Here is a 14,559-nt window from a genome sequence, read left to right on the forward strand (position 1 = left end):
CGAGTCTCACATTCAAAAACGGCTTCAAGTGCTATAAAAGCGTCACAGAAAGTATGACACAAAAGGCTGTGACCTGAAACCACTTACTGAGGCGTGATCAAAATTCTCACTTTTGCTTTTGTCTTGCTCGACTTTGGATCGGGGTGTGGGACTGGGCCTGACTCAACAACCTTGTTAAATCTTGGCCGCGTTAAAAAAAACCTCGATACAGTGAGAATTTTTTATTTATTTAGAAAAGACAGCTTCAGTCTCGCTCAGTCATACTGTCCCTACAGTTTAATATTATTTTTGTTTAGATCCTACACTGTTGCGTATGCTTTGTGGCGTTTTCACCCAAGTTCGTCACACCAAATACCAGCAGCTGGAGGTGACGTTTGTTGTTTTGACTGGCTTGAATTATGTAATTTAGAAGAGTTCTGTGTTCGCAGGTATTTAAAAGTCAGTTTATAATGTTATAAAGCTCTCAGACTTCACAACAATGCTATAATTTTTTTGATAACCGTGGCAAGGTAATCTAATCTGTTCTAATCTTTTAAAATAATTATTGCAACCATAATGATTTGCTTCTCTGCTCGATTAGATTGACACTATATTGTAAGGTTTGCTTGTCCGTTGGTGAGGCGCTAACAGAGTGAGAGTCACGGAGAATTGACTCCTGAGCCTTCGCTACACAGTAGCTCACTGATAAACACAAAAAGTGCACAATCATTGGAGGCGAAGGGGGGAAAAAAGTAAATGAATGCAGCAAGAGGTCACGCTATCGTTACTAAATTCTTTTCTCAGAATGTAAAGAAGACTCTAGAAAAAATGAAGCGAAACCAGTCTGGGCAAAGCAAACAGGTGTTCTCCTCCAGCTCATCTCTGAGCTGACTGGACCAGTTTGACTTGCATATTAAATATGTCAGTGTCAATAAAGCAATAGTACACACAAGTCAATTGTCTCGTCCTGAAAGTTGAGAGCTGTGTGTGGAAACTTGTTTTCAAAACATCTGCCACTGGAAACATCTTACCAATTACGTTGTCAGGCGTTATTACCGGATCGTGAAGCTGGGAATCAGTCTCGAATGAGGAGGGCTTCCGGTAGCTTCTTTAGGCTGAGCGTAGCCACAAAACAAAAAACAAATACAAAAAATGGTGCCAAGAAAATATCCCCTATCCTATTACAAGGTTTTCCCCCAGAAAACTTGCTAAGCCTGGTGGTTGACTCGTCGTCTTTTTGAGTTAAAAAATGTTTAAAGTTGACAGGAAATTTGAAAATATCACTTGATAATCATGTTTTATTAAAAGATTGGAAGATTAACACCTGAACACCAACTATAAAGTCTTAAAAAATGCAAAAATTTTTTAAAAAAATCTTTTAAAAATAAGCAATGCTAAGCCTGGTGGGGGCACAAGTAAAGCCTGGTGGCCTACCAGGCTTATAATACACTGCAGTAAACCCTGCATTATAGCACCACCAGACTGAACCAGTCTATGCTTGCATTCTGTTTAGACTAAATTCCACTTCTGCACACCTTGCACTGTTATCACCTCGCACCACTTTGCAAACGGTTCTGAGAGAAAATCCCAGAAAATCAGCAGCTTCTGAAAAACTCTGCAAAACCCATCTGACAACAAGCAACAAGACACATTCAAAGACATGTAGATCTACCTTCTGATGCTTTGTTTGTGTTAATTCAATAACATCTAAATGCCAAAATGAATTAAGTTACTGCCACGTGACTGGCTATTGGAGTTGCTATTTGGCTTACCAAGGAACTGAAAAATTGTTCCTAATAAATTGGCCAGTGAGTACATATTATTATACTTCTTCAAAAGTATTGGCATATGGCAAGGACAATTGTAATTAATATATCTCTGAATATAAATGATTTTCTTAAAATTAAATGTAATGAAACTAATTCCCACATTTTTCAATCTATAAATGAATCCACACTCTGCTACACCTCAGATAAAGGTTAGGGGCATATGCTTTGATGCATAAATGATAATAATCTTCAAAACTAAACAAAAACAAAAAACATGCAGCACATTTCTTAGAATGATGTGTAAACCGGTCAGCTGTATCGAGCCGGAGAACTGATCAGCGCCTCTCTGAGGTAAAAAGAGACGCGCTTTTGCTGCTCGAAACAGAAAAAAATATTAACCGTTACATTTGACAGAAGGGGAAAAAAAACGACCTCCTGTTACTAACAAATTGGTGCATATCTTTGAGTAATATTTTACATATGAACAGATTTGCACACGTAGTCAATGTTTCACTGAGCAAAGCCAAAGGTGGTTCAGATAGAAGGGAAGCACTTGCACAATCAATTTTGTGTAACCTCCAACTTTCACTTGAGCATTTTGTAGGTCATATGAACGTGCAGAGGACGGGATGAGCATGCATACTCATATACTACAGCTGGGTGAACGTGGTTTTCCGTCAGTGTCCCAGTCGCTGGTTGCCTGCTTTGCTTAGGTTGCAAAACGTGCAGAGGTTAGAACATTACAACGTCATGATGACCAAATCAGCGATTTCAGGACCAGATGTGCAAGTTAGCTGATTAGAATGATGCAACGCATTAAAAATGGAGGAATAGAGTAGCAGTGAAAAGTGGGACGGAAACAGATTAAAATCCGATTCAAAACAAAGACTGACTATCACCCTTTGACTTTAATCACTGTTTGTCCGGTGAGTCTGCCCAGGGCAGAATTCAACATGTAGCGTTGGCAGCTCAGAGGAGAGGAGTTAACCATTTACAGACTGGTTGTGCTGGCAGGCTGCACACAGCGCTGAGCAGAACAGCGATCAGCTGACTCCAACCTGTGCTGTCAGCTTTGAGCTGAAGTTGCTGCAGCGCACAGAACGTGACAAGCAGCAAGTCTTTGCATAAAGAAGCTCCTGGAGTTAAACCCTCAACTCCCAAAATACATTAAGAAACTGCAGAGTTGCAGTGACTTGACATTTTTCCAGTTGGCTATTTACATACCTTCTTTTCAGAAGAAACAATGTTAATCTCTTGTATTATTTCAGCCCTGAGGCTTTTCCGTCCTGCTCTTACCTAAGATACTTTCAGGCCACTGACATATCTAATTTTACTACAAAGAATGCCTCAGTTGACTCAACTTCAAATATTTTCATCTTGAATAGTTCTGTAGACTTGTGGATGATTTTAAATAACCTCCAAAAAATATCTTTTGAGCCTTAATTTATTTTAGAAGAGGAAGAGTCCCATCAAATGACCATTTAAAAATGTGTAAAACTTTTTTGAAGTCAGCAATTAGGTTGAAGTCGCTTCTTAGCTGAGGAAAATGCTCTGCTACAGGAAATATGGAAGCCTTGACATGCATAAATTTCTGCACAAAAAAATAAATTAAAAATATATATAAATATATAAATCCTAAACAAACCTTTAATTTCAATAAATTTATTCAGTTGAGGGGGGTGGGGGGAATATCCCTTGTTAAGAGAAAAAAGCTTTTTTTTAACAAAAATAAGTGGTGACAAAATTACTAATACTCTTCACAATCATTTTAGAAATAACTACATAAAGCCTTTTTTTTCAATCTATACATTCATTTTCTAAGTTAATCTGATATTTAAGGTATCCAATCAGTAATCAATTAGGCCCATTTCTTTCATCGAATGTTTATCAACCAGGCTGGATGAGGAGCAATATTCATCCTGTCATCCTCCACAGTGAACAGGATGATGAGGAAGATAAGAAAAAAAATAATCTTCAAACCTCTTATCTACAGATCTGCAGCAAAGAGTGGCATGTTGAGGTTAACGCGTCTCCATAGCAACCGTTAGACGCTGCCTACGTCCCAACTAGATAGGTTTGCTAACAAAAATACATATAAACATGGGATTTTTGCTCCACTAAATAAAGGTGCTTAAACTAAAGATTGGATTTGACTTTTTGTTTCTGCAAAATAAGATAATTTTATTTTAAGGGCTTTCACACATTTCCACTAGGGGTGCCATTAAGTGAACCAAGGAGTCTAAGCAGAGAAAATTAACATGCTAGTAGTTACACTGACTACACATTCAACCTGAACGATATTAATTGAAAACTGATGGAAAGCACAATTAGTGTGTGTGTGTGTGGGGAGGGGGGGTGATAATAATGGAGCATTTGTTATATTATATTATTTTAAAATTAATAATCTAATCATTCATTTATGGGGATATTTGGAGCCACTTATCTCACTGCAAAGATTGTTTTAAATCGTCAACAAACCGGAGTGAGTAAGTTTCAATTTTTAGGACTCTACGCCCGTTCAGGAATCCCCCACCCCGATAAACTAATAGGATTTTAAATGTGGGATAAGAGTTGCTATGAGTCGTATCACGAGTGCTAACACCCGAACTGTCGTAATTTAACACTGATTTCTGGTTTTCTCCCGAGCGTCAACACAGCGTGTGAAGCAGCTGTAGAAACTCACCAGCTGTCAAGCTCCCCGGGTCACAACAAAACGCGGCGGTCCGCATTCACGCCGAAGCAGGGTTCGGGTGGCTGTCCGAGCGAAGGATGAGCTCTCCTGTGGCAGGCAGGTTGCCGCTTTCTGTCCCCTTTTCTCTCTCTTAGAGGAAACTGTCCGTCCCATGCTACGTCAAAAAAGCAGAACTGTGCTCGGTTCAAAGTGCAGCAGCAGCAGCCATAGTTCCTGAGGGCAAGCCATTCGACGGGATGCGTTAGAGGGCGGGAGGAAATTTCTACACCTCCATGACTCTGCAACTTTTCACAATGAGAGAACAGCCCGCAGTAGGTAAACAGACCGGGACAGCATTCCTCAAACTGAAACTGAACACTGAAGACTTGGCCATTCGTAGCAGCTACACGGCTGGCAAAAGCGGATCATGCAAAGGAGGAAAACCCCCTTGTCCATATTACACTCATTTTCCACGTTTTATCGAGCAGAAAATTCAAAACAGAATCCCAGACGAGACTGAAAGGCAAGCTTTGGAGATGACTGTTTGAGATGTTCATTTTCCTCCAATGACTCATCATGACTCACTTTTCTACACAAGGAAATCTTTTCAAAACTTAAAATGCAACAAAACATTAAGATGAACAACTAAAAACATTGCAATACCCATGTAAGTTTAGTATAAACACACTATGTTGCTTCCCACTAATATGTTGTAATAAACTGCAGTAAAATTTGTTGTAACATGATAAAAGTGTAACAGTTAAATAGGCGTGAATGATTTTGCAAAGCCTCCGTGTTTGTGTATAGTGTCGTCTTTGCCTTCCTGTGCAATTCTGCTCGAAAAACAACAACAACAACAACAAAAAAAAAAACTCGCTTTCAGCACAGTGAGCCTCCTCCACTTGACTCTGATTGTCTCCGGTCGATTTTTTTAAGCGGGCCAATCGGTGAACAGAAGGAGACGTCAAACTATGACGTCAATTTTCTGCGCCGTTTTAGAATCGTGCTCTGCCTGTAGTTTTAGCGATGAAGTAAACCATTGTCAACGCTTCCAAATATTGAATTAACATTTAAAGTCACCTTTTCGAGAGCCTAGACCTTCTGCCTGAAGCAAGGTGCTGTTTTTTTTTATCAGTCCAGTTTGTGTACTGACTTAAGCAGCATACACTTTAAGGCTTTACTTTACTATAAAATTATAACTCATTCCTATCGTTTTGTCTGAACCATTTCATCCTGTGCAAACCACCACGGTACTGAAGTAAACAGAGAACAGAGCAAACAAATTAATTGGGAAAACAGGAATAGCTGATAGCAATAAATCAAGCTTAACAAGTTAAAACACAGCTTCCTGTGTAATCATAGTTTTTAATTTATGATGGATTTAATCAATGATGTAAGCAGACATAACAAACTTTGAAGTGCCAGTGAAACTTGCCAGGGCACGTTTAAATTGTTTGGCTGTACATTCAGACACCTAGCTTCAAACAAACCCGACTTGCAAGACGCAAAGTACAGACCAGGCTTGAGCAGTTACTTTGATATAGTGCATAAAGGAGTTTGCAAAAAGGCTCAAGAAAAAAAAAAAAAAAGAAACTACTACCAACTGTGAACATATTTTGTTTGGCATCAATACATTCACATCACTGTGATGGAGCATTTAAGCGCTAGTGAAGATGTGAAGATGTCAGATGAGCTGACTGCATATTTCTGCGTATAAATTCGACTACATTTTTCGTAGAGTGCATTGAGATGATATTCGTTGTAACACTGTGCTGCACAAATAGACTGAAATGAACTAAAATAATGAAAAACGGCTTCGATTGCATTAGACTTGTATCGTAATCGCTAACCAGCTCCTTCTTGTTTGCCTTGAACACAGAAACACACGTAACACACGTCCCTCTCCCTCCCACCTATTCTCATCTTACCCTCGGCACAGTGGGTGCAAGACAGAGATTCCTCAGAATGCCTCACCTATTTTGTGCATGTGAAGCATTTGTTTTAATGTTTAGCAGGCATGTGTTTTGTCAATGCAATGTGATTTTAACACAATTTAGACCATTTATTGATTTGAAGCAACTGTGGCTCTTTGGGTAGAGTCGTCGTCTTGTGATCGTGACGGTTGTAAGTTCGATTTCAGCTTCTTTTTGCGTCAATGTGCCTCGGGGGCACGAAACTTGACCCCAAGCCTACTGAACTGTGTATCAGTGGCTAAATGTGTGTGTGAACGGTCACAATGATTGGGAAAATGCTAGATAAGTTCAGTAAACGTACAAATACCTAATTTCAATGCTGGCAAACTGCATGAGTACGATTAAGCATTTTATTTGCTTAGTCGTGCAACTCTAGAAGCGGGTCTTGCTTCATGTGTCAGAATGAAAAAAAATAAACAAACAAGTTTGATCGGATTTAGCTCCCATGAACAATCATAACAACCAGAAAATATTTACTTCCCATGCAAGTATCAGGATGTTTTTGAAAGTCAAATTTATGCAATCCAGAGACAACCAAGGGGAACTCCAAATTTAATGTTGTTATTTTTTGCTGGCTCAGATAATTATCTCTAAATATTGTCCTCTTATAAAGCACTCTTAAGCAGAAGTATCTGCCCTGCATATTAACCTGTGGTAACAATTTCTGATTTCCAGTAAAACTTTTATAAAATGGTAATCAGCTGAGATGCACAGCATTTATTATGCTAAAAATAAAACTGTTTTGAATTGAGCCCTGACTGCAAAATAAAAATATCTCCACTTAATGTCAATACGGAGAAACATCTTTATCTGATGTTCCATCCTGAAGAGAAAGGTTCATATCGGGCTGAATTTAAATTTCACAGGTTGGTCTTTTCTCACAGCGACTTGTCCTTTTAACAGCTGTTTGTGGAGTAAGAGGGGGAGGGGGGAACAGAGATGTGTTGACAATATTCGTTTCTATTTGTTCCCAAACAAATGGAAACGCACATAAAAAAACACTCTCTGGCATTATCACTCAGAACAAACTTACCGGCTAATTGGTTTCACCTTTAACCAGGCCGGGGATCTTCCTCCTCGCTGTGCCACACCCTGTGAGTCAGGCAGGCAGACAGAAATAAAACCCTTTCCAGATAAGATATCAGGGTGAGTTGTAACTTATCTGTGCATTGAGATATAAAGCTTTTCATCTTATCGTGGCCTCTTTAATGCAGCTTACAAGGCTGCATGTTCCTACTGACCTGATCCTCCATTATCAGAGTCCGGTGTGTCCTTTGGGGTGTACCGGGACAGGCCTTCTCTTGTACATATATGCAAATATCCCATGTTGATTTAACTTGTGACAGCTCCCTGAGAGTAACTCTGGTGTTTTTCTATGAATGCCTCAGTGATGAGCCACCTCTCACCAATCAGCCGGGCTACAGTCACCAAAGGTGTGGTGCAGGAAACTCCCAAATATCTTTGGTGCATATTTTTTCTGGGTCTGGTAGACTCGAACGGTCAGACTTACTGACTTGGCAGGTTTCAGATTTATAGGGCAAGGAAAGAACCTCTCAGCAAAATACAACACGTGAACGAGGCGCACAACAAACACACATGCAACAACGTGATTGATAAGCCAATAACGTGTTGTTCAACAGTGACACAGCAACTGTGTTCTTTTTTTAGTATTGAGGAAGCATGCGAATGCAAAATTAACCCAATAAAAACGTGTTGACTTGCACATTGACAAGGACAGATAAAGGATTAAGAGATTCAGCATAAACAAAACAAAAAACAAACAGCCACACTCTCAATTTTATGCAACTCTCTCAACTACTTTTCTAACCAATGAGTGTTTTCTGTTTTATTATTTTATGCGTGTGCTTTAATTTCAATTTGTACTATTTTTGAGCAGGTCTGTGTCCAGTTTACACCTGGAAGTGATATAAAATCTATTTTAGTGCAACGGGAAGGGAAGGGCAAAATGCAACTGCACAGTGACACAGCACTATTCACTTCTGTCATGTACACAAAGGAGAGAGGGAGAGAGCGATCAGATCTGGTCTTCCTGCTTGCCTGCCTCACACATGAGCGCCACAATCCTCTCATTCTGTGGGAAAGTGCTGCCCTCTGCTGGTCAAACAGGGAGTCACAAGGAAACGTGGGGATGATCACATAAAAACAGACAAATCTCACAGAGCTGTGATGAAACGGGAGCACAAAAGCTTGAATCTCTCGTGATAAATATATTTACTCTGTTACTTATCTGTAGTAGTTACAAAATGTATATATTTTTTAACAGTTTTGGCTTAATTGCTGCTCTGACTGCATGTTGTTCTTCTTTATTCTCCAGTTAACGATTAATCAGTTTCTAAATTAGTTGACAAATAGTTCAGCAATTGCTTAATCGAATTAATTGTTTCAGCTACAATTTATGTATTTATTTATTTTTCTCCACTGTTTCATGAATCATTTATTTTATATTATGTCATGTGAGTAGAAGGTCATTGTGCTGTCACAGCGACAATACAAAAGCTGCCATACCTGTTAGAGATTTACAACCTGGAGGATCGATTGAAGAAGATCATAATCTTCATTTTGTGATTTTTATTTTTATTTTTTTAATTCTACTGATTCATTGATGCTCATCACAGGAAAAACAACAACAAAAAATAAAACAGGACATTGGGTCCAGATGAGACGGGGCTGAAAACAAAGGATAGAAAGGGAGAAACGCAGACTAAGAGATAGAGTAAGAGCATGGTTGATGTACATCTGTCATGCATTATTGCAGCAAATGCCAGCGCTGCTATCCTGGCTTTAGAAAGTATGTGAGGAGGGGGTCGATGGGTCCGTCAAAAAAACCCCCCGTCTAATTCCTCCTCCCGTCTGCCGCTTCTTTTTAATGATTGGAGGAGTTCAAGCAAGCCAAACGCCCTTTCTCTCTCTCTCTCTCTCTCTCTCTCTCTCTCTCTCTATCTCTCTCTCACACACACACACTTAAAAAAACCTCAGTGCTTTTTCTCTTGCACATAGAACATACTCACACATATACACACTGTCTATCCCCCTATGAATTCCTCAGGAAGGAGTCGGCCCTCTTCATTCCTCTGGACACGACTTTCCCTTAACAAGGTACTGATGGTCTTGACCTCCTCTTCAAACAAACCCTTCCCTTCAATCAGCGAGGATTGTGGAGCTGGGGCTCAGCTGAGGCCTGTGGGTATTGCAGAGGAAACGTCTTGATTCTCCTTGATTACTCCCTCCCTCTTTCTTTCGCTCTTTCTGTCTCTCCTCAGTCCCTCGCTTTCTGCCCCTGGTCTCTCGGCTCAGACATCTCAGCCTCGGGGACCGCCTGCTTTAGCTTTCGCCTGTCTAATAACCTTTCACTGTTTTCTCCTGCATTTCTCTATCTCCACCCTTTTCCACATCCAGGCCTCTTCGAAGTGTCCCATTTGTCTTGGTGACACACACACGTCTTTTGTTAACAGAAGGTACTAGACTCAACAAGTTGGTCACTTAAGATGAGAAAAGCATTTAAAAAGTTGTATTGCATCCCCTGGTACTTTTCGTAGCGTGAGCCAACTTTAAATTGAACCTTTTTAACTTTTCAAACCCAGAACGCTTTTGCAAGCCAGCTGGGATGTTTTTTATTTTTTATTTATTTAGATTCAATTTCCCATAAAATGTTTCAGTCGGATAGCAAATTAAATTTATTGACACATTTGAACTAGTCTGCTATAAGCAGATTGGGCAAGACAACTTCAAATACTTAAGTAAAGGAGCATTCCAAAAGTTGCATCCAATTCAAAACTACAGTCCATCTTTAATGACTACGGCAAACTCAAAAGTACATCATAAAATTCTTTATAGGGGGAAATATTTGAGAATAAATCCAATCCAGCCAATCGACGACTTTGGTGATGTTTCACTGCATGTCAAGAGAACTGAGGTCACTGCTTTGGACAAACAAGGAAAAGTTCTGAACTGTTCCTGAGCTACAGTTTGAAGAATAGTTTCCAAATGTAAAGTTAAATGAACAGTGACTACGCCGGCTGGTGGCAGGAAGCAGATGGTCAAAAATAATCAAATGTCTGCAAAAAAAAAAAACAGTTCAGAAACGCTTGGTTTCAGTTTCCACATGCAATGCAGTTGGACTCAGTGCCTAAACTCTAAGGAATCCATCGCTGCTCGTCTGAAAGCATGGGAACAGTAAGCTGCAATAAAGAACATCTGCTGAAAGGAGCACCGCGAGTACAGGGAAGCATGGCGGTGGCTCAGTGATGCTGTGCACCTGCTCGGCTTCCTCTGACACTGGAAACCCGCAGCATGCAGAATAAACCACTGGATCTTCTCTTTGTGTCCGAGTGGCGTTTCAGCCCAGGCTGGTTCCGGACTCCGGTCGGTCTGACCAGCTTCAGCCAGCAGTTTCATCACATCTTTCACGTTTGTTCTAGACTTGACATCTATGTTCTCCTTGTGAATGTGTAAGGAGAACAGCTCCTCCAACATACTTAAACATGTTGAATTTTACTTACTTTTTAATTATTATTTTTTTGTTGCTGTAATTCTTAGCTTAAGAGGATCGCGTCATATTCCATAGTGCATTTTATTACGTGAAGAAAAACCCAAATCGACCTGCCTCCAGCGGTTACCAAGGCTTGAAAAACTTTCACAAACTTGCATCCGACATTGTCCAGGGCCGTCCGTCCCCACAGAGCTGCCTGGCAGAGAGACGAAGGAGTAATGAAAACGTAAAGCTTACATAAAACCAGAGGAAGCTGCTTTCATTTCTGTCAGGCTGCTGCTTCTCTCCGCTACATCTAGTCTAGCTCGGGGCCGTCTGTAAACACAGATCAAAACACTTCATCATTGCTTCATCAAGCGATGACGATAGCTAATGAGAAGCTCCTCATTTGTTTTACTTGTTTAGTCTTTAATGTTTCTCGTATGTGGATGAAGAGAGAAGCTTCGAGCGCAGACGTGTGTTTCGGGAGGGTATATGTGCTAAAGTCATACTCGCTAATATCTAGGCTTTTGTGTGTTTCTCAAGAGCCGTGTATACTGGAACCTTTTTTAAAAATACACACACACACAAAAAAAAATCGTACTCTTGACTACTTGATGCAACGCATCTCCTTACAAAAAACATTTGTGCTTGTCTCAATTTTATTTTATTAAACTTTTATGTGACAAACCAACTCAAAGTGTGAGTTGTGAACCGGAAGGAAGCGTTACATTGGTTTTAAAGTCTTTTACAAATCAAAACCTGATAAATGTACTGTGCCTCAGGCAGTTCAGTCTGAACAGGACTGTGCAAACTCCAGCCATAGGAATGAATTTTTGACAAGCCCCAATTACAATTCAACAATTGCTCAGATTTAGTCTGCTAGAGCATGCTTTTATTTTTTGTGGTAAGACTTTCAGTGACTAATTCAAACCTTCAAATCTTCTTAAACTGTAAAGTGTTAGGCGTAGCATATTTGTCTTTTACTCGTCACAATGTTTTGTTTTGTTTTGTTTTTTTTGCCAGTGTACATTTAAAAAGCGTTCATGGTACTTTAGCTCAAAAGCAGACTTTGGCACAGACATTAATTTAATCTGGCTGAGGAGTGGCCCATTTCCTGTTTACGTCACATTCTGACGTTCAATGTCTTGAATGAACACTCACTTACAGATGAATTTAATATTAACGTCTGATAGCTGTGTTCGTTTTATTAAATATTGTATTTTTTGGTAGATTATGCAATAAGTTTTCACTCGAGGACTTGAACCCACCATTGAGTTCAAGCCTTGTCTCTAGGTTTTTCCTTGACCTGTCTGCTGTGTTCCTCGGTTTTTATTAACAAACCCAATAGCGGCAATTGATTTTTGTTTAGGGTAAAAAAAAAAAAAAAAAAAAAAACTTCACATTTTTTTTATTCTTTTTTTTGCAGAAATAAATGAACTAATAACTATTTTGAGTTTCCACTTATTCAAAACGAAATACACTGAGGTTTGCATTTGTAACGTGACATTATTATACGAGTGCTTTTGTAAGGCTCTTTAAATAAACTCTGTGAGAAGTTGATCAGTTCACTGCTGAACTGATGAATCTGGGGTCCAGAAAGAGATTTTACAATTTGCAAATTCGATTTTGTGTTTAATCGAAGTGACAAAGCTAAGAGTTTAGATGTTGTTGCTCATAAAAACTACCACCATTTTCAACAGGTGGCTTCAGAAGAGGCCTATTCTCAGACGCAACGTGTCCCAAATAGAGAGAAACACACACATTTACCCTTCGGTGACAGGCGTAGAGAACAAACCGCAAAGAGCAGGGATTGAGCAGAGGACTCAGCAGCTCTCCGCAGGGCGCCTGCATCTCAGACACGTGGTTTGCAGCGAGGCTGCGCTCAACATGCTGTCTGTCCAGAGAACTGACTGAGAGATTCACTGTCCTCACATGACTTTCATTACGCCGGAGAAGGCTTCATCATCGAGATTCGGCTCTCGCTGTCTGACTCCACCACTTATTCCTCTCAACACTTTGTCCTCCGCTCCCCGTGTGATGTTTTGAATTAAGGACTTCCTGCCGTGGCATTTAATGTAGCACTCTGCCGGTTATTTTTTTGAACGTTTCAATACGTTTGAGACGTTGGATGGTTTTTGTTGTTTGTTTTTCAATTTGCAGTGCGAATGTGAAAAAGTATTCACACCCCTTCGGTATTTCTACTTTGTCACGTAGCAACCACAAAGTTTTTTTTTTTTTTTTAGGATTTCTTGCGATAGAACAAAACAAAGTAGTCTACAGCTGTGGGAAGGAACAATGAAATACTGCGTCCCACAACACACACTCTTCACAAATGTCACTCTTTGACCTCAAAGAGTGACATTTTTGCCTTATTTTACCAACATTCTTCCACACACACACACACACACACACACACACAAAATCCTACAGCATAATGCTGCCACCACCATGCCTCAGCATGCCACTGTGGGGATAAATATCTACTTTCCTGCCACATACGATGAGAGCCGCATCAGAAGTTAAAACTTGATCTCATCCAACAAGAAAACTTGTCCAAGTAGGACTTTTAATGGCTTCTTTCGACTATCATGACATTCTTCTTGCCACTTTTTCATTAATTTTGTCTTGTTGTGCCCCTTACCCAATTTGTCAAGTTTGACCCTGATATAGCCTCCATATTAAATTAATGCCAAAGGGGGTCAAATGGCACTTAAAGCCAATGTTGGGGTTTCAAAATAAGCAAATGTATACCATAATTGTATGCAACTTGTATTAGGTGTGTAAATAGTTTTATGTGATACTGTTTCCAAACCAAACAGTGGGATTTTTTTTTCTTCTTTTTTAAAGAGAGGTTTGTTTTTTTTAAATTTGAGGCATAAATGAGGACAGCAGCTGAGACAGGGACACACTGGCCCAAGATGGCGACAAATGCTCACCATGAGTCCTCTGTTCTTTTGTACGGCATCGAGAACCGGAAGAAAGAGCAAAATAACGGGAAAGCGACAAAAGAGCCATGACGACGTCTCATAAATCCTTTCACATTTACCACATTTACTGTAAAGCAACAGCCGGACGCGAGTGGGAACCGCTTCCCCGACAAGAGCGTCCTTTGAGCGAGGAGAAACGGGGGACATTGTGGGCCGGGACCTAAAGGTCACCACGGCTGTGAGTCCGAACGCTTTGCCCTGGACTCCCGCTGAGTCACCGCTGCCTTTCGCCGACAGACGACGACCAGGACTAATTTGAGTTTGCCCGAACTTTGTGCATCAGTCAAATATTAGTCACAGCTTTCCAGCTGGAGGGAGAACATGAAGAGAGCTCCTGTTGTCCGGACACAGTCTGCATTTCTCAGTCGGAGTGTGACGTGACATGACTGTGCTTCCTCTCCCCTGCTGTGTTGGCTGGTTGGCCCAGGACTCCCACAGCGATCCTGAATGGTTTCCCCTGAGCTAAGATATTAAAAATAAATAGATAAATAAACTCTTCTTCTGTGGAAAACAAAAGTTTCCTCTGTGAAAACAAAAGTTGTCTTGTCTTCTTAATATTTTTCTCACAGGCACCAGTTATTATCTGATGGAAAAACAAGGATGCTTCTCTCCACGTTGCTCTTTCCCCCTGAGCAACAACCCAATATTTCACATCTAAGTCAAACCGAGGAATTTACCAGCTTGGCTA

The 14,559-nt window shown here is 40.2% G+C and overlaps 1 protein-coding gene across 4 annotated transcripts in view; it reads right to left on the reverse strand.

Annotated features, from left to right (window-relative positions):
- Positions 1–14,559, reverse strand: part of keap1a (kelch-like ECH-associated protein 1a) — a 37,974-nt gene that overhangs the window by 10,779 nt on the left and 12,636 nt on the right. For 2 of the 4 annotated variants that reach the window (XM_015041526.1, XM_015041524.1), the window contains exon 1: positions 4,432–5,024. The exons of 1 other annotated variant lie outside the window; for it this stretch is intronic. The gene's annotated coding sequence lies outside the window, so the exon portion shown is untranslated. Of the gene's footprint in view, positions 1–4,431; positions 5,025–7,425; positions 7,502–14,559 lie in introns of those variants that run through there. One more of the 4 variants, XM_015041525.1, reaches the window with a different exon arrangement.

Source organism: Poecilia latipinna, unplaced genomic scaffold, assembly GCF_001443285.1.
Source record: "Poecilia latipinna isolate Pla-1442-1.1 unplaced genomic scaffold, P_latipinna-1.0 Scaffold556, whole genome shotgun sequence".
Classification (NCBI taxonomy): domain Eukaryota; kingdom Metazoa; phylum Chordata; class Actinopteri; order Cyprinodontiformes; family Poeciliidae; genus Poecilia; species Poecilia latipinna.